Genomic DNA, 19,467 nt, shown 5'->3' with positions numbered 1-19,467 from the left:
ACGATCCGGGCACTTTCCTAGTCTCTGCTGCCCCTGCCCTGTTCTCCAGAGGGGCCCCGTGCCTTTGCACATCTCTCAGACATTGCTGGGCTCCAGTTCCTGCGGCTCTAGTCCCGGCTGGTTTTCGTGGAATCCCGCCCGGGTCACACCAGCTGTCCCCTCCGGGTGTTGATGCTGGGGCAGACGGGAGCCTGTTCAGTTTCACCCTGACTGCCGCCTCGGTGGGGGCTTTCCGCGGACTTTTTTTTTTTTTTTTTTTTTAACTCTGCACCCCTGTACTTTTCAGTCCCTCTCGAGGGGAGCCTGGGCACCCAGCAACGGCTACCTCCTCTGCTGCAATTCCTGGGCGCTTCCCAAGTATGTGGGATGGCAAGCACTATCTGGGTCTCCTTCCTTCTTGAGCAGCTGCCACACTTGGAGAAGGAAGGGGACTCTTGAGGCATCCGATGCTTGCTTGAGTGGGCTGCCCTTCCCTCTCAGACTCTGAGCGTGGAGTGTAGGGCCGGGCTGGTCCCCATGGCCTCCAGCGCGACTGGAGCAGCTGGGGATTATTTTTGCAGTGGGGGCGTTAGAGAACACGAGTGCAGTTGTGCAGGGCTGTCCTCCACGTGGGACTGTGCAGGGTGGCGGGGTGGGGTGGGGTAGGGGGGTGGTCACAGGTTAGAGCCGGCTGCCTCAGCTTCACGGAGCGGGAGCTGAGCTGGTGTCAGCCTAGCCCACATACCTTCTCAAAGTCCCTTCCATCTAGTCTTCCTTTCGAACCTCTGAGCTTAGGACCAAGAGGCCATGGGTCTGGATTACCTCATTTTATTTTATTTTATTTATTTATTTTTTTTAAAGATTTTGTTTATTTATTTGAGACAGAGAGCATGAGAGGGAGGAGGGTCAGTGGGAGAAGCAGACTCCCTGCCGAGCAGGGAGCCTGATGCAGGACTCGATCCTGGGACTCCAGGATCATGACCTGAGCCGAAGGCAGTCGCCTAACCAACTGAGCCACCCAGGCGCCCCTGGATTACCTCATTTTAGCCCACCAAGCTGTTCAAACAGCTCTTGACATTTGACTCACCCTCACCCTATCCTGTGTGGGCTTGGGACTGATCCTCTATTTTGTATGGAAATGGTCACCCTCACTTTAATAGACATCTGTTCAAAAGTCTTTATTGTTCTTGGTAGATTTAATGCCTTTTCCTGTATTCTCCTATATCTTTGTGCTCTCTCAGTGCCATCAGATGGGGACTTAGCAATTTGCTTCATACCAAATCGCATCCTGTAACTTGAGGTTTGTGTACAAGCAACAGAAAAATCCCAAATTATAGAAACTCAAAGGAGCTCCAGAAACATGCATGGATTTCTCTCATGTGAAAGAGTAGAATAAAATTGTGTAGGGCTGGTAGCATGGCTCTGCTCCAGGAAATCCTTAGAAAACAGTCCACTGGGCTTTTTTCTGGACAGTGTGACCTCCTGTTCATGGTCCAAGGTGGTATCTTCCCAGACAGCAGGAGGAAGTGATGAGAGAGGCAAAGGGCATGTGTAGGCCAACTCTCTCTCAAGGTTCCCAGGAGCTGCTCTCTGACATTTTGGATTACTTCCCATTGACCAGACCTTCCTCACAGGACCATGCTCAGCTGCAAGGGAGGCTGGGTAACATGGCGTCTATTTAGAGCAGCCACGTGCATGTTAAAAATTGCAATACTAGAAAAGAAGGTGAGAATGGATAGTAGAGAATAACTAGCAGCCTCAGCTGTAAGAATCTATTCTAAAAATAGATTGTGTGGGGGGGTGGTGTTCTTGGTAAAAAGAAGAAGTACACATTTCTACAAAGTAAACCAAATGATTTGTCCTCGGAGGGCACATCATTACCTACCCTGGTATATGTACAAACACACCAATTTATATAGGTCAGGACTTACATACGTAATAGTTATATTTTAAGTCAAGTAGACAGAGTTATATATTGGGAACATTTTTAAGCTATTACTGTAAATAGTGATGACTTGTTCTGGAATGTTTTCCCCAATATTGCAATAATTCTCTGAGCTATTATGTTGGTCTGTGATCTTAAGCAACTCAGCCAGCCACTCAGATGGTGAAATCTCTGAAAGCTCTCTGGGGTCCCAGTTGCCAGAATTATTTCAACTTAGTGCCAGGAAACAGTATCCCATGCCTGTCACGTCTACATATTTTGTTATAGAGAAGCAGGATGCCGGGGGAGACGGTGACACTTGAGTTAAAGCAAGGTGTGGGGAAGGTGTATATATGTTGATGGGGGGGATGTATATAGGCTGGACATTTGTGGGGAAAGGCATGGAATGCCAGGTGAAATAAGGTGCTTAATTAAGAATTTTGAGTGCCCTGGTGGACAAACCTATCCCTTGTATGACCGTGGCCCTCTAACAGAACTTAAAATAATCGCTTGGGTTTTTAGGTGAACTTTTTAAAGAGGACAGAAAATATTTTTGCTTAATTTTATTGTTATTGTCTCATTTCTCTATGACATGAAGGATTCCCCCCTCCCCAAGAGACAGTAAAATTCCATGAGGGAGCAGCTTTTACCTTGATAAACTTGAAAATAGTCTTTGAATGGTCACTTTGAATATTGGGTCTGCAGATACAAAGTTTTTAGGTTATTGTTTCTTAAAGGAACTACATTTTTAACTTTCTAGTTTGTGTTCTCTAAGGGAGAAAGGTAAATCTAAATCAGGAGCACTTTTGAGCAAAAAAATCTTTTTACCTTCAGTTAGCAGCTGCCTGAATATAACTCCTCCTTCCCCAGTCCCACTGTACAAGTGAGTTCTCTGCTCTCTCTGTCCTCTGAGGTATAGGATTTCTGTGATGGTTTTTGTTTTGTGTGTTGACACATGTTACTATAAACCATTCTGGACATTGAACAGTCACCTTGCAATTGCTTGCTGCTACTCAGTTTCCATGCCTGAACTGGCATTTGTGTTTGCCGAAATTGAAGACTCTCAGCCAATGGCAGCCAAGACCGGCCTAGCTCCACAAGGCCTCAGTCATAGCAGTCACTGCCATGATGGTGCTCTGAGCAAGCACGGTGGTGGGTGCCCTTCTTTATAGTCATGCAGGTGGAGCAGTTCATAGGAGGCAGAATGGGGAGTTATAAAAATGCAGGCAAAACTTTTTATTAAATGAAAAATTTTTAAAGATTTTATTTATTTGTCAGAGAGAGGGAGGGAGAGAGAGGGAGAGAGCATGAGCGAGGGGGAGCAGCAGAAGGAGAGGGAGCAGCAGACTCCCTGCTGAGCAGGGAGCCCAAAGTGGGGCTGGATCCCAGGACCCTGAGATCATGACCTGAGCTTAAGGCAGATGCTTAACCTACTGAGCCACCCCAGCTCCCCTTATTAAACGAAATTTAATGTTTTTTCCCCAGTATTGCATTTGTATACACAGTTTTATTTTTTTATTTTTTTTTAGAAGGATTTTATTTATTTGAGAGAGAGAGAGTGACAGAGAAAGAGAGAATGAGCATGGAGAGCAGCAGAGGCAGAGGGAGAAGCAGGCTCCCCACAGAGCAGAGAGCAGGATGTGGGGCTAAATCCCAGGACCCCAGGATCATGACCTGAGCCAAAGGCAGATGCTTAACCGACTGAGCCACCCAGGCACCCCATGGGTACACAGTTTTGAATGGCTCATCAGCCTAATAAATTGATGACTAAAAATTAAATTGTTAAACAAACAAAAATTAAAAATAATGACTCAACAGCTTTCAGAAAAGATCCAAGTTTAAAAAAAAAAGTCATTAAGCATGCACATGCATCTTTATATTATTAGATCTAAGAGGGATGATTTCATTTGAGCAAAACCAAAATCTTCCATTTCATTAAATTATAAAAATGTATAAATTTAAATTTGTAAAAATTAAATGATTTACATTTCTTTGGATTTTAGGATAATATTACAGCTATATACATCTGTTAAGTATTTCTATAATTAAGTATAATAACAAAATATTAGCACTAATAATTCTGAGAATTTTTTTCCTCTAACAAGAGGCAGAAAGGTTGCAGAAAAACCAGGAAGCTAATTTGTAGTGTCTACCCTTGTCCACATTTCTGCACCGTCTCTCGCCTGTATTTCCAGGCTCACTTGCCCTTTCCCCATCGGTCAGGAGCACCACATGTGGACCCTCAGTTGAAGCACTCAGTTACCCTGTCTGCCTAGGAGGCTGACACACTTTTACCCTAATGAGTATTAGTGAAATGTCAGAAGGTTAGTCTAATAAACAAGGTACAACAAGTGAAGAATAGAAATTTGTATTCGATACTAAAAAGCAGAGATGATAGGGAGCATTAGCTGGCTGAGGGCCAACCCTGCAGAGCTATTAGTTAATGAATTGACTTAGAACTGTCATTGTAGGAAGTGAGGTATAAGGAGGGTCCTTCTGAAAATTTGTGACAATCAAATTTAACATGGCCCATTATAACCAAGTCCTTCCTAAGGCTCGTAAATTGAATTTGTTATCCAGTTGGATATATTTTTATATCAAATGCCTTTTTCTTTTCTTGGACTTTTATGAGTCCATCGGCCTCATTCTCACTTTCTGGGTCCATCCATCCCCACCTCCATTGTCCACAAAGCCCATCGCTCCTATGTGTGTGCACTCAGATACACACACACACACACAAACGGAGCCCTTGGGGGAAGGAAGGGATTGATAAAGTAGATAAAATACCAGAAACAATAACAAGAAGCAAAGTAAAAACTGGAGGCAGAATGAGTATAAAAAAAAATGGAATGCATCAAGTAGAAATATTTAAATATTGCTGATTTTAGTTTATGAATTTGTATTTGCCCTTCTGAGCACAGATGTGATTATTGAGGAACATTTTGTTCTCTCTCACCTTATTTCATCCTCCCATAATATAACCTTCAGCCAACCACTGGAATGCCTAACCTGTCTCTTTTACTGGAGGAGATCTTGAGTCTTACAGGTTATACACTGCAGAGCCAACATGAAAGGACACTATTGTTTTTTTTTCCCCCCCAGTCTCTCATGAAGTTGTTAGATCCTTACACTGGGAGGCTGATTTATGTCTGCTCACTGGGGAGGGATGCTTAGTGGACAAAGACAAGAAGAATAAACAGAATTTGGCCTGTGATTTGGTACTGTTTGAGTTTCGTAGTCAGGAAAACAGAATGTTCATTTGTGTACCTTCAAAGACATTCTCAAGACATATCATCCCATAAATTTCCACATGAGTAATTTGTATTCTCAAAAGCCCTCTGAGGAGTGATCTACAGAGTAACCTTCAGGGATGTTCAGGCAACCAAGAACAGGCTGGATTCTTCAGAGGGCACATGGCTTCCTCAGTACTTAATCAGTCTGTCAGGAGATGGGCAAAACCTCCCCTGTTAAGTTGGCTCTTCTGTGTAACTTGACTTTGTCTCTCCCTTTCAGTGTTCTAAGGTTACCTTTGAAGCAAAAATAAGAATGATTTGTAAAAGTTTTTCAGGCTTCATATATGTTTTCTTTGGAGGCCAAATGGGAAGGTATATAAGTGAGATACTAGAAAATCTAAACCTAAGGAGCTTCAACTAACTTTTGCTGTAGTTGTAATTTAGTAAGTTGATCTACTTTACCATAGAGAAGAAGAAAGGTGACTCACTAGACCTCTGTAAGGATCAGCTGTAAAATGAAGCTATATCAACCTCAAAAGCCCGAGATTATGTAAGCAAATGACTTACTATGTATTAGCACATACGTGCTAATGGCTGTTATGAATATAGGTTTATCAGGTAGTATGGCTTCTTTAGTTATTTAAGAAAACAACCATTTAGCTTAGTTAGGCTGGGCTCAGCTGGATAGTTCTTCTAGTTTTAGCTGGGCACCCTTATGAACCTGGTGTGAGTGACAAATCATCTAGGTGTTTCAGCTTTTGGGATGTGGCTGGCTGTTGATTGGGACAGTGGCACCAATGATCCATATGTTTCCCATCCTCAAAAAAGCCAGCCTGGGCTTATTCATGTGGTGATCTCAAAGATCCAAGAAGAAGAAAAGCTTTCAAGGCCTCAAGGCTTGAGTTCGGAGCTGGCCTACTATCGTTTTTGCCGTATTCTCTTGGCTAAAGTAAGTCACAAAAGTAGCTCAGATTTAAGGCATGGGAAAACAAGATTCCACCTCCTTCTGGGAGGAGTGAAGGCATATGGCAAAGGCCATGGATAAAAAGAAGCTGAAAATGTATGGATGTTTTTGTAGTCTGCCACAGTAAGTATATATGGTATAATTTATTCTTTATACTTAGCTTAATTTCACAATGATTTTGAGGTCGCTTATTTAAAAAATTGATATAGTGATATAGTAACATATACATAAAAATTTAAAAATAAGAGTCTTAATATACATGAAAACAGGAGGACAAATCCAAGATTTTTACATTAAAGAACACACTATTGTGAACAGTGAGGTTGTCTTCATAGAGCATTCAAACCATTGAGGAAACAGGTTTTGGTTGAAAACCTATTAAATAAAATGGTGACATAAGTTACTAGTAATGGAACCCTTGAACTTGTACAGTGTATATTAGAGCTGATTCAAGAGCTAAGGGATTTGTGATATAATTGTCTGTGTCCTTCTCTTGAACAATTGGTTGCTGCTATTTAAGGACCTCATGAGAGACTTCGTGAGGCAGAAGAGAGGGCTTCCGAGTTTTGAAGACCATCCTGATTGACAAACTGGGGGTTTAATCCAGTTCTGTGTGGGCTTTCTTAACTTTCTTAACAGTTTTCTCAAATCGGAGCTAATGATGCTTATGGGACAGAATCTGTTAAGTCATGTGAAAAAGATGTTAGAGATGTCAGAAATGTCACTTTTCTCTGATTCTTTATTTTATCTTGTCTCCCAGAAAACATGCATAACTGCTTTTTAAGAGAGGGATGGTTTTTTCTTGGTCTCATTCACAGGTACATCCAAAAATAGAGAATATTCATGAAACGTACAGGAATTGGTGAACATTCTGAATCTTGACCCCATATAAGATTTCCAAAAAGAGCTTCTGGAACCAAAGCAATGGCCTACCCAGTATACTGAGGGGAATTTTCCATGCCTTGAAGACTCCAATCTGCTCAGCTCTCCAGTTTCCAAACCCCCAGGGCATTGGGAACATTTTATAGCATAGCAGTTCTCTTGAGTGTGTGTGGGGGTTCCTTTCGCTCAAGCAAATTTGTGGCCTCCTGAAGCTACATCATTTGCTGCTTTCTCCGTGAACAGAGGAGGGGATCACGTGGCTAGAAAGACCTCCGTGGCTTGACTGAGACATTCATTTGTATTTCTTGTGCTCCTCCTATGTGTTTTCTTGGCTCAGGGTAATGTGAATAAGATAGACAAAGTTCCTACTCTTAACCCTGGTTTCCATCTTACAGAAACCAAGGGGCAAAGAGATAATAATGTACAAGATGAGTTCAGAAGATGATAAATGGTATTTTTTAAAAAGCATGATGTTGTGATAGGGCAAGTAGTGGGGACAGAGGAGGGCACTGTTTCCATCTAGTGCCGTGGAAGACCTTACTGGCAAACAGGACTTGTCTGAACTGAGATGGCAACTCAAAAGGAGTCCTCCGGGTAGATCTTTCCAGTTGGAGGGTCAATAAGTACGAAGACTCTGAAGCAAGAATAAGCTTGATGTATTTTTTTTTTTAAGATTTTTATTTATTTATTTGAGAGAGAGAATGAGAGAGAGAGAGCACATGAGAGGGGGGAGTGTCAGAGGCAGAAGCAGGCTCCCCGCCGAGCAGGGAGCCCGATGCGGGACTCGATCCCGGGACTCCAGGATCATGACCTGAGCCGAAGGCAGTCGCTTAACCGACTGAGCCACCCAGGTGCCCCAAGCTTGATGTATTTAAGGAACAGCAAAGGCAGTATGACTGGAAGTCTTGGGAGAGAGAATGAATGGAAGGAAGTAAAGCCAGAAAGACAGGCAGGAGTCAGACCATGGAGGTCTATGGAGACCCTCATAGATTTAGTAAGAAGCTGGGGTTTTCTTACCGAGGGGAAAATTATATATTAATGTATGTAATATAATACTAACATTTTCAAATATATAAATACAGTTTCAAATCTAAAGGTAGCTTTTGGGTGTCACTTCCATTGGTGACCTACTCCTTGGTTCAAAGCCACAGACGATAAGAAAGTTAGGTCTGCTTGAATTAAATTTCTAGTATGTATAGCCAGCTCATATATGCTAGAAACGTTTTAAGTAAATTATTCCTTGAAATAGACGGAGGACCAGAGGACTAAGTGGTCATAGTGAGTGTCTTTGCCATGGAGTGAATCCAGCATTAGTGGTGAAATCTGAGGATCCATGTGTACTTGGATGTGATCAGAGACTTCAGAAATGGTCCCTTTGCTCTCAGCCTCCTTTCCATTCCATGATTTATTAGAAAATAAATACTTGGTAGTTTAAGAATCCTGAGTGGGTGATTTATGTTAGTGAGATTGTGTGCACATATCTGTGTCTTCTATTAGACATCAGCTTGTAAATTTCTGAACTATTCAGGATTCATTTGCTAATTTTCTACTCACACCAGTAAGCTCTTCTATAGAAAAACTGCTCTTCTATAAAAATGTGTCCATGTAGGAATTATGGGGGAAAAAACTATAAAGTAATTTATCAGTTTTTAATGAGCATCTACTATGGGCATTGCACTAAGTGTTGGGGATAAACAAGGAACAAAAAATGCATAGCCTATCAATAGGGACCAGAAAGTGAACTGGCTTCTTTCTTTTTATTATGAAAAAAATGACAGTAAAATATAGCATATAATGAAAATTAAAACTCCTTCCTCAGAGATGACCATTTGCAATTGTTTTCTGGTATTTCTTCTACATATTCCTAAGCGTATCTCTTTGTATAAATATTACTAAAGACACATTACATATTTCTTTTTGTATTTTTTCACTTAATAGATCTTGAACATCTTTTTGTGGGAATACTGAGATGTAAACTCTTTTTAAATGGTCGTAACTGACAGAAATAAGAAATTATTTTCTTATAGGTCCAAGGAGGCTACAATGGGAACACGTAGAAAGGCACATCCTCCCTGATTCTGAAGATCAGGAAAGAGTTCCCAACTGATACATGGACAGAGATCTATGAGGTAAAAATGTTGGGCCGGGTGGGAGGCTGGGGAAGGGGGAAGCCAGCATGTTGGAGGAGACAGCACTCCAGATAGAAGAGACCTGGGCAAAGTTAGTGAACAGGGGTGAGGTTAGGGATGGAGAACAAGGCACTGAATGTAGTTCAAGTCTCTGAAAATTATATATGTAATTTTAATTTTTTTATTATTTATTTATATTTATTTTAAGTAATCTCTACATCCAACATGGGGCTGGAACATACAACCCTGAGGTGAAGAGTCACATGCTCTACCAACTGAGCCAGCCAGGTGCCCCTAATTTTTAAATGTGGGATAAAATTTATATTTGAAAAATTTTTTTTAACTTCGATACAAATTGAAGAAATTTACAGTGTATGTCATACAAGGTGATTGAAACTGAGGTAATAACACACTTCTTAGTGAGCCCATGGTGTCCTATACAGATCACCATTTTATTTTCCTTGCGCTCTTGGAGAAGAAATGAGTGATGGCCAGAAGCATCAAGGACTCGTTATTGGGGTGGAGCCAAACACTGCAGAGATCAAAGGCATTATCAAGTAGTTCAAGAGGCAAATATTATTGTATAGTACTTTATGGCTTAACAAATATTTCCACTTACTCTTCACAGCATTTGTGAGAATCAGAAAAAAATTTAAAGTCCTAATTTGTAACTTTTGCCAATTTTCATGGTATAAATACTCCTACTGTGGCCAATTTCAAGCTAATAACATTTTAACAGCTGGCTCACAAATTCCTGAATATTTAACAATCGGGTCTCCAGCACACATCTATAAATAGTAGGTGGCACACAGCTTCATTTTTTCCTCATTCCAAGTTTTACCTCTGAAGATACCTCTATCTTTGAGCCCTTGAATTCAGTTTGGTCACAAGGTGAAGTCTGCCCGTGGGTTCTGTTTGTTGATGAGGCCATTTCTTCAGCAAAGAAATTCAAAGATAGTCTGTATCTTTTTTTTTTTTTAAAGATTTTATTTATTTATTTGACAGAGAGAGACAGCGAGAGAGGGAACACAAGCAGGGGGAGTGGGAGAGGGAGAAGCAGGCTTCCCGTGGGGCAGGGAGCCCGATGTGGGGCTCGATCCCAGGACCCTGGGACCATGACCTGAGCCGAAGGCAGACGCTTAACGACTGAGCCACCCAGGCACCCCAGTCTGTATCTCTTTTATCCTTTAATTATTTAACACTTATTTATTAAGCACATGGTCACGGTTATAAATGAAATCTCAAAGAACTTACAAGGCAGCTATTATCATTATCTGGTTGTACAGATGGCAACAAAAAAACAGAGTGATTTGTCCAGTGTCACCCAGTTGCTAAATGCAGAAGCTGGGATTCGAACTCAGGCATTTGGCTTGAGTCTGTTCTCTTAACCAGTTCCTATTGCTTCTCCCATGTTTGCGTCAGAAATACACCTGCAGCACATTAATATCTCAGCCCACCTCACCTAAGACATGAGGCCTGAGTCAAAAACTTAGATGTTTAGTAACAGTTCATTTCGAAGTGAAATCATAAGGGAGCAGCAGTGATGGGAACAGAGGGGAAATCAGGACAGGGAATGCTGCCCACAGCCCCTGGGAAAGCTATTATGTGGTCTCAGAGGATGTCTTCAGAGAAGCCACACAGAGCTTCTGTATCTCTTGACATTTCTATTCCACGGATGGAAAGAAAAATTCATCCCAAGGGATGTTAACTCACCTGTACTTTTTTGGGTTGTCCATAACGGGGGTGCCAGTTGTGTCCTAGGACGTCTCCTGTCTTAGCAGCCACAGAAAATCCTGCACATGAGGTTGGAGGGCTGTGGGGGAGGCTGTGGCAAGGTGCCATTGGGCTATGCCTGTGAGTGGTTTGAAGGTCAGAGTAAGCGGCCACGGAAGCAGGCTCTTCAGTCAGTGGTGATGGCCAAGGCAGCGGTGTTGATCCCGTATGGCCCAAACCGAGGGAAGTGGTCAGACTCGGGAGAGTGCCTAGACTAGAGGGGGGGCACTTACTTTCCAAACTTCTGATGACCTTGAGTGGAAGGGTGTCAGCCTATCCTATGCTTACGTATTACGGCATGGGGTAGACCAGTTGTGGACTCCTTCCACGATTCATCTTCGTGCTGCTGGTGACATAGGAGGGCTCACTGAGGGCATTATCCCTTCCGACAAAATCACCCAGACCCTTGTGACTGGTCAGGGAATGGCGGTAAACTGAAACTTGAGACCCAGGCCTAAGCCTCCTGAAGAAGTCAGAAATCAATTCAGGTTGTAAACATTTAAGTTATCCCCTAAAGCTACTTGTGACAATCCTAGGAGGTCATAAATAAAAGGATTAATTCAATCTCCCTCTATTATACTCTCATAATACTTCTGTTGTTCTTTATACGACACTTACATTTTACCACAGATGAACACTATTTGACCCAGAATCCTAGAACGTAAGTTCCTCGAAGGTGCATCTCTTTTTTTCGTCTTCATCAATCCTCTTATTGGTGCATGTAATCAACAACTCAGTATACGTCTGTTGACTTGAGTGCAGTACTGTATCCAGAGCCAATTCCATGTAATATGCAGGGCTCGGTGCAAAATGAAAATGCAGAGTCCATGTTCAAAAAAGTTCTCAGAAAATGGGCGACTGAATGGGTCTCACGCCCAAGAAGTCAACCCTGGTTTTATTTTAATTTTAGCAAGACATCTGTCGACTGTGGAAAAATAAGGCCTGGGTCAGTGGCATGGAAATGTTTTTGATCCCAAACATCATAAGAAGGACATTTACATTGTGACTCAGATTACACACATACCTATATATATCTGAGACAGAAGTTTTGTGCAATAATACTTAAAACCAATAGGAGAGGCCCTCTGATAACTTCTGTTGAACTTTCAAGCACGAACAACCCACTTGGTTGATTTCACAACCAGTATCAGTTGTGACCCTGTAGTTTGAGAAACACTGGGCTGGAGTGGGTTGACTACAAGTCCGTAGTCTGACAGTGATGACAGTTTGTATTCTACATCTTAAAACTTTGCACTAAAGTAGATTATCCAGCTGGAGAATCTTGCTCAAAGACAGTTCATTAAAGGAATGGTTGTAAAGTGGAGGCAAATGTTTGGCAATGAACTGCGAGGTTCAGTACTCAGCCCTGCCTGGTTGAACGTTTTCATCCGTGGCTTGGATGAAACAGATTATAGTCCCATTCAACGCAGGGAGTGCAACTTTGGGGCTCCACACTGTGCTTTGGCTGGGGTTGCGTGTGGTCTGCACAGGACCCACACATGTGAATCAGCACAGGAAGATGAAGCTCTATGACAGATGCCACCACCCAGGGATATAGGAGCACACGGACAGGAAGAGTCCAGTCCTAGAGTGTGAGCCAGTCAGGCATAGTCTTGGGATCTTTGAGTACCATCCCCCAACATGTGAATTACAAATAAAATAAAAAATGGGGGGAAAGTAGATTTCACATGCTTTTACTCATCCCCAACACATAAAGACCAAAATGCCCAGTAAGTAAAATAATGTTCTAAAACAAGGGACACCTAACTTTTTGACAAATGATTTAAGAGGCTCAGAAAAGACTAAACTCTGAATCTCTCTTGATTTCTTTTTTTGCAACTGGGATTTACATAGAATTTTTTTTTTTTTCCTGTTATGGCTCATTTTACGTGTCAACTTGACTGGGCCATAGGGGTGCCTGGGTATTTGGTGAAACATTGTGGGCATGTGGCTGTGAGCGTGTTTCTGGATGAGTTTAACATGAGACTCTGCAGACTGAGTTAAACTGATTGCCCTTCTTAATGCCAATGGGCTACATCCAGTCATTTGAAGACCCAAATAGAACAAAAAGGCTGCCGCCTTCTAAGTGAGAGAGAATTTCTCCTGCCTGATTGCTTTCCAGCTGGGACATCAGATTTTTCCTGCCTTCTGACTCGAACTGAAACATCTACTTCTCAAGCAAACCAGCCTTTGGACCAAACCCATACCATTGGTCCTTCTGGCTCTCATGTCTTCAGACTCGGACTAGAGCTATAACACTGGCTCTCCTGGTCTCCAGCTTAACCACTCACCCTGCAGGTCTGGGGACATGTCATCTTCCATAATCCATGAGCCAGTTCTTTAAAATAAATCTCTTCACCCACACACGTCCTGTTGCTTCATTGTATGGGTTCTGTTTCTCTGGAGAACCCTAATAGTTGTAAAAAAATTTTCAAGTTAAGCTGGTCTCCAGCTTAACCACTCACCCTGCAGGTCTGGGGACATGTCATCTTCCATAATCCATGAGCCAGTTCTTTAAAATAAATCTCTTCACCCACACACATGTCCTGTTGCTTCATTGTATGGGTTCTGTTTCTCTGGAGAACCCTAATAGTTGTAAAAAAATTTTCAAGTTATTTTAATGTTCTTTTTATTATAAAAGCAATGTAACTTTAAGTGAAAAAGATATGCACAAAAGAAGAGCCGGAGAAGGAGGGGAGGGAAAGAGAAGGGAAGGAAGGAAGGAACAAAATCCATAATCCCACTAGTTTTAGTTAATCCTTGTTAGGACCTTGGTATATATACTTTCAGATCTGTGAATGTTTATACACATATATTTAGAACAGTGAAAATGGAATTATATACTTTTTTGAACAATTTTATTTTTTCAGATAATGATATATTTCAACCTGTTTCCGTGTCAGTAAATGTCCATCCTCCACATCTTTTGTAGCCAAATAATATTCTAGAACTTACTACCCAACACTATATTGATATTTAGATTGTGTTCAATATTTTAACATAAACAATGTAAACATCTCTGCATCTATTCTTAGGATATATCTATTATCATTTCCTCAAGATAAATTCCTGTTGTGGAATTTCCAGGACATAGAAATGTACATTTTTAAAAAACTTTTGCCCCCTTTTTGGGGGGGGGGTGTAGGTAGGAATTGTCTTCCAGGAGGTGGGTCCCAATCTGTACTTCTGCCAACAAAGTCTGAGTGCCTAACATGCTTTCTAAATGTGCACTGTTTGCAGAAAACACAAACTGAGAGAAGTCATATATTAACAGTAAAAATTTACAAAAATCTCAATGGTTTCACCTTTAAACAGCATGAGCATTGACAGAAATAATTAATATCTTCATTTAAGGGGCACCTGGGTGGCTCAGATGGTTTAGTGTCTGCCTTCAGCTCGGGTCGTGATCCCGGGGTCCTGGGATCGAGCCCCACATTGGGTTCCCCACTCAGCGGGGAACCTGCTTATCCCTCTGCCTCTCTCCCTGCCCATGCTCTCTCTTCTTCTGTCTGTATCTCTGTGTCTCAAATGAATAAATAAAAAAATCATAAGAAAAAAAGATCTTTCATTTAAGTTCATAAAATTTGTGTGTGTGTGTACGTATAATTGGCTGCGAAAAACCTGCACTGTTCTGATCATTTTTTGCTGCGTAACAAACCACCCCAAAACTTCGAGCCTTAGAACAGGGACCTCATTTATTTTGTTCAGAAATCTGGATCTGCAGTTTGGGCAGGCCTTGGTGCGGTCCCTTCATCCGTGCTCTACTTAGCATCAGCTAGTGTTGATGCTGGCTTTCGGTGGGTGGGACTCCAGGTGAGACTGTCACCCAGAACACCCACACGTGCCCTTCCCCTGGTTGACTGGTTTCCTCATGGTGCAATGGCTGGCTTCTAAGGGCAAAGGTCCAGGTGGGATGTCTATTGCTATGATGACTTAGCCTTAGAAATCATCTCGTGTCACTTCCTCCAGTCACAGGCCCACCTGGATTCAAGGGAATGTAACCTCCCCCCCAGTTCTCTATGGAGGGGAGTCAATATCCCATCCTAAGAATAAGAATGCGATATACTGGTGCAGCCATCTCTGGAACATACAATCTACTAACGAATGTTCTGTGAAGAGGATGTTTTAGCTTTAAGAACAGTGTCAATCAGTTACAGATACTGCATGCCAAATACAGTCTGAAGTTCTATACTGTATGTGCCTGAGCATAAGAAGCATTTTTCCCTGTAATTATCCTACAGGAAATAGGTGCTGGCCTCATATCTGAGTATCATCTATAATGGGGTATTTTATTTTGCACAACTAAGTACTGTTTGTGTAAGGCAGAGAACCTGAAACAAATTCAGTGTTTGCTTGTTTGGAGATGGTTTTTAAAGGTCATGTGCTAAGATCTGTGAGAGAGAAGTGAAGAAATTTTGAGATGTTTTAGTCATTCTGTGTATGTGACTTCACAGGCGAAGATTCTAGGTCATTGAAAATACGTATTTTATACATCACTTTAAAAAGTGAGACAGTAAGTTGTAGTTATACCCACAGAATAAAGGCGGGGGGGAACTACTCTGTTCAGAAATGGGCACCTGTGGCTTGGGATAAAATTTCCTGTGTCAGCATTATACGTTTGTCTCAACTTGGACAGAATTGAAAGTGATATTTTCCAGAAACTGTGTAAGATCATCAGAATTGGCTTAAATGATGATAAAGTCGGTGATGTTAAAGGTGGATATATAAAGTTGGAGTAAAATAATTTCATGAAATATGAGTAAGGAAAAATACTTCTTCTAAATTAAGACTATTTTATACAATTTGTAGTTGAAAAAGCTGTTAAAAATTCATAAATTCCTAAACAGCTGACTATATCATCTCCATTGTTCTATAAATATTTGCTTCCTGTTTCCATATAGAGTTTATATTTTCAAATTATTTTTAGAACAGTATTAAAATAAATGAATTTCTGAAGTATTCTCATTTTTAGTTTGTTAGGGTTATTTTTCTTTTCTTGATTCTGTTGAGTTAGTCAAGTGATTTAAAATATTCCAAATAGATTAAGATCAACCAAATCTGTGTTTAAACTAACATCATGATCTCTTTGTTCCAGTGCCTGGGATGTACTGGGCCCCTTGGTGAACGTTCCTTGAAGTGAATGGATCTCTTAGCTCCTCTCTGCCATTTTGTAATTAGTCTGTAAGGGCAGGGGAGGAAGGGAAATAAGACCCAGCAACCCCTTCTGAGTGCTTGCTCCACAGGGATCCCCTGCCCACTACCCCACCATGCTCACACATGCAAAAATTTAAAATGCAGGAGGAGGAGGGATGCCAAAGAAAGTCACTCCTAACATTTTGAATGTGACCTGCCATAGGAAAAAGAGGACATAGAGCATAAATATTATGACAACTGTTTGGGGCTTGGCCAAACTCTGTGCCAGGACATCCCCTGCCTCGAGGAATACTCTGAGGGATGAGGTCACACAGGCCAATCCAAGGAACACATTATGCCACTTCTTGATTGGGCTTTTTGAGTGACAGAATCTCAGGGCCACAGGTGGTAGCCCAGCTCTTGAGGGCAGTGTGCCGTAGGATTAAGCTTGTGTTTGAATTACCCAACTGACAAGAGTCTCATTTTTGGACTTGGGGGGCCAAGGCTGTGGGACCAGTGTTGCCCATGGCATGCTGCTGCTGTAGGGGTGACGGGTCAGCACTGAACTGGAGGCCCATCTAACAAATGATACCGATGCTGAATGTGGAGGACACCCCAGAGTCGGAAATGTTAGAAACTTTCCAGAATTTTCTTTTAATCCATGCATGGAACCTCTTGATTTCTATTTAGTATTCACTGCGTGATGGCTCCTCCTCCTGTATCTTTTTCCTGCAAATTGCAGCTTTAGAAAAATCTCTTTATTGTCTGGATATCGGATGGATTTGAGGACATGTGAGCTTAGGAAAATGAAAGCTCTTTTTCTGAATGGCAGAATAGATACTGATTTCTACTGCAGCTTGGTCAACTGTATAGGCCTGGTAATGTAATGTACACGTTAAGAAATAGTGTTTCATAGAGCATTTTTTGAGATTTCCCTCTAGTTAGAAAAAAGGACCTGGTAAAAGTAGAGTAAGTCTTAAACAAGGTTTTTGGTGGAGAGAGAGGTCTTTGATGTGGTTGCTGATGCTTTGGCAATAGTACAACCACTGGGGTAGCTCCTGAAGGTGTTGATTAGCAACTTACTCTTGGGATGATCTACGTCTTGACTTTTTTAAAGATATAAAGCATTATACAACAAAATGATATGTGCAAGGAGAAAGTTAGCAATCCTATTGGTGATACCTCCATACTGCTTCACAACGTGTGAAATAAAGTATTAACAATATAGTGTGACTAATTCCATATATGTCTGCATGTCAATTGACTCTCTTAACAAGTTTTACCAAAAAAGCACTTTGAGCTTGGTTGGTCTCATTTAGCAATATACCGTGGTTATGGTCAATATCCTATGTCAATACATAAAGCTTCAACTCATTCTTTTTAATACCCATATCCACAGTACACCTATACTGCCTTTGAGACTGTTGTGGTCTCCTTTTTTTTTCCCCTACTCTTTGAGCAATGCTTCTGTGTTTTTGTAGCTACCCATCCTTATGTATGGATACTCAAAGGGTAAAAAACCTTCTCCTAAAGGAGAACCCTTTTGTACTTTTGGCAGGAATGCAAACTGGGGCAGCCACTGTGGAAAACAGTATGGGTGTCCCTCAAAAATTTAAAAATAGACTTACCATATGATCCAACAATCACACTACTAGGTATTTACCCAAAGAAGGCAAAAAAGTCATTTAGAGGGTAACATGCACCTCGATGTTCATAGCAGCATTATCCACAATAGCCAAATTATGGAAACAGCCCAACTGTCCATTGACAGATGAATGGATAAAGAAGATGTGGCATATACAATGGAATAGTACCCAGCCCAAAAAAGAATGAAATTTTGCCATTTGCAACAACATGTATGGACTAGAGAGTATTCTGCTAAGTGAAATAAGCCAGAAAAAGACAAATACCATATGATTTCACTCATGTGGAATCTAAGAGAACAAATGAGCAACAGGGAGAAAAAAGAGGCAAACCAATTAACAGACTCTTAACTATAGAGAACAAACTGATGATTACCAGAAGGGAGGTGGGTGGGGGGGATGGTTGAAGTAGGTGATGGGGATTAAGGAGGGTACTTGTTGTGATGAGCACCAGGTGATGTATGGAAGGGTTGAATCACTATATTGTACCCCTGAAACTAATATTATACTGTGTTAACTAACCAGAATTTGAATAATTAAAAAAAAACCCTACTTCTCACCCCTATTAATTTTATAGATCCATATCCAACACAGTAGCCATTAGCTACCGGTGATGATTGAGCACTGGAAACATGGCTGGTCTGAGTGAAGATGTGCTATAAAAAAAAATTTTTTTTTTTTTAGAGGGAGGAAGGAAAGGAGAGAGGTGGGGAGAGGGAGAGGGAGAGGGAGAGACTCTTAAGCAGGCTCCATGCCCAGTATGGAGCCCAATGGGCATGGAGCCTGACACAGGGCTCTATCTCTTGATCCTGAGATCATGACCTGAGCCAAAATCAGGGTTGGATGTTTAACCAACTGAACCATCCAGGCAGCCCAAGATGTGCTATAATTTTAAAATATACACCAGATTTCAAAGACTTAGTATGAGAAAAAAAAAATCTCTAATAATTTTTTTATTGCTTCCATGTGGAAATAATACTATCTATTGGCTATAATAGGCTAACCAAAACTTATTACTAAAATTAACTAAATGTGTTCTTTATTTTGTGGCTATCAAAAAATTTTTTTAATTCCATATATGGCTCACATTTGCAGATTGTATTATATTTCTCCAAAGAAGAATGTTACAGATAATTACATTTTTTTCCCAGATGTCTCCAGTCATTGTCCTGAAGAGGTTTTTTGCTTTGTCTTGATTGAAATTTTGAATAGGTAATATGTGTGTACAGCATAAAATTCAAAAGGGAGAAAGGGTGTAGGAAGTGCTTATAATGGTCTTCTATCGCTGCTATAACAAATTACCCCAAACTTAGTGGCTTAGAACAACACAAATTTGTTTTCTTACAGTTACGGAATTCAGGAGTCTGAACCGGGTCTCACCGGCCTAAAATCAGGGTGTCCTTTTGGCAGGCTTGCCTTTGCCCACCTTTAGAAGTTGCCTGCATTCCTTGGTTCATGGTCCTCTACCATCTTCATGGCCAACTTCATGGGTTATATTTCCTGATCTGACTCTGTCTCCCCTTTAATTTCCCCCTTTCCACTGTATTCAGCTTTGTTGAGATAAAAATCACATAGCATACAATTTACCCCTTTAAATGTATAACTCAGTGGCTTTTAGTGTATTCATAGAGTTGTGTATCCTTGATGACAATTTTAGAACATTTTCATCACCCCCAAAAGAAATCCTGTACCCTGTAGCCTTCAAGTCCCTTCTAATCCCTCATCCTTCCAAGCTCCTGGAAACCACTAATGGACTTTCCATCTCTAGATTTGCCTATTCTGGACTTTTCTTTTTTTTTTTTTTATT

This window comes from Mirounga angustirostris, unplaced genomic scaffold (genome assembly GCF_029215605.1).
Source record: "Mirounga angustirostris isolate CCGP_5_RB_7025 unplaced genomic scaffold, mMirAng1.0.hap1 SCAF_7, whole genome shotgun sequence".
NCBI classification, from domain to species: domain Eukaryota; kingdom Metazoa; phylum Chordata; class Mammalia; order Carnivora; family Phocidae; genus Mirounga; species Mirounga angustirostris.
This window is presented reverse-complemented; position numbering follows the sequence as displayed.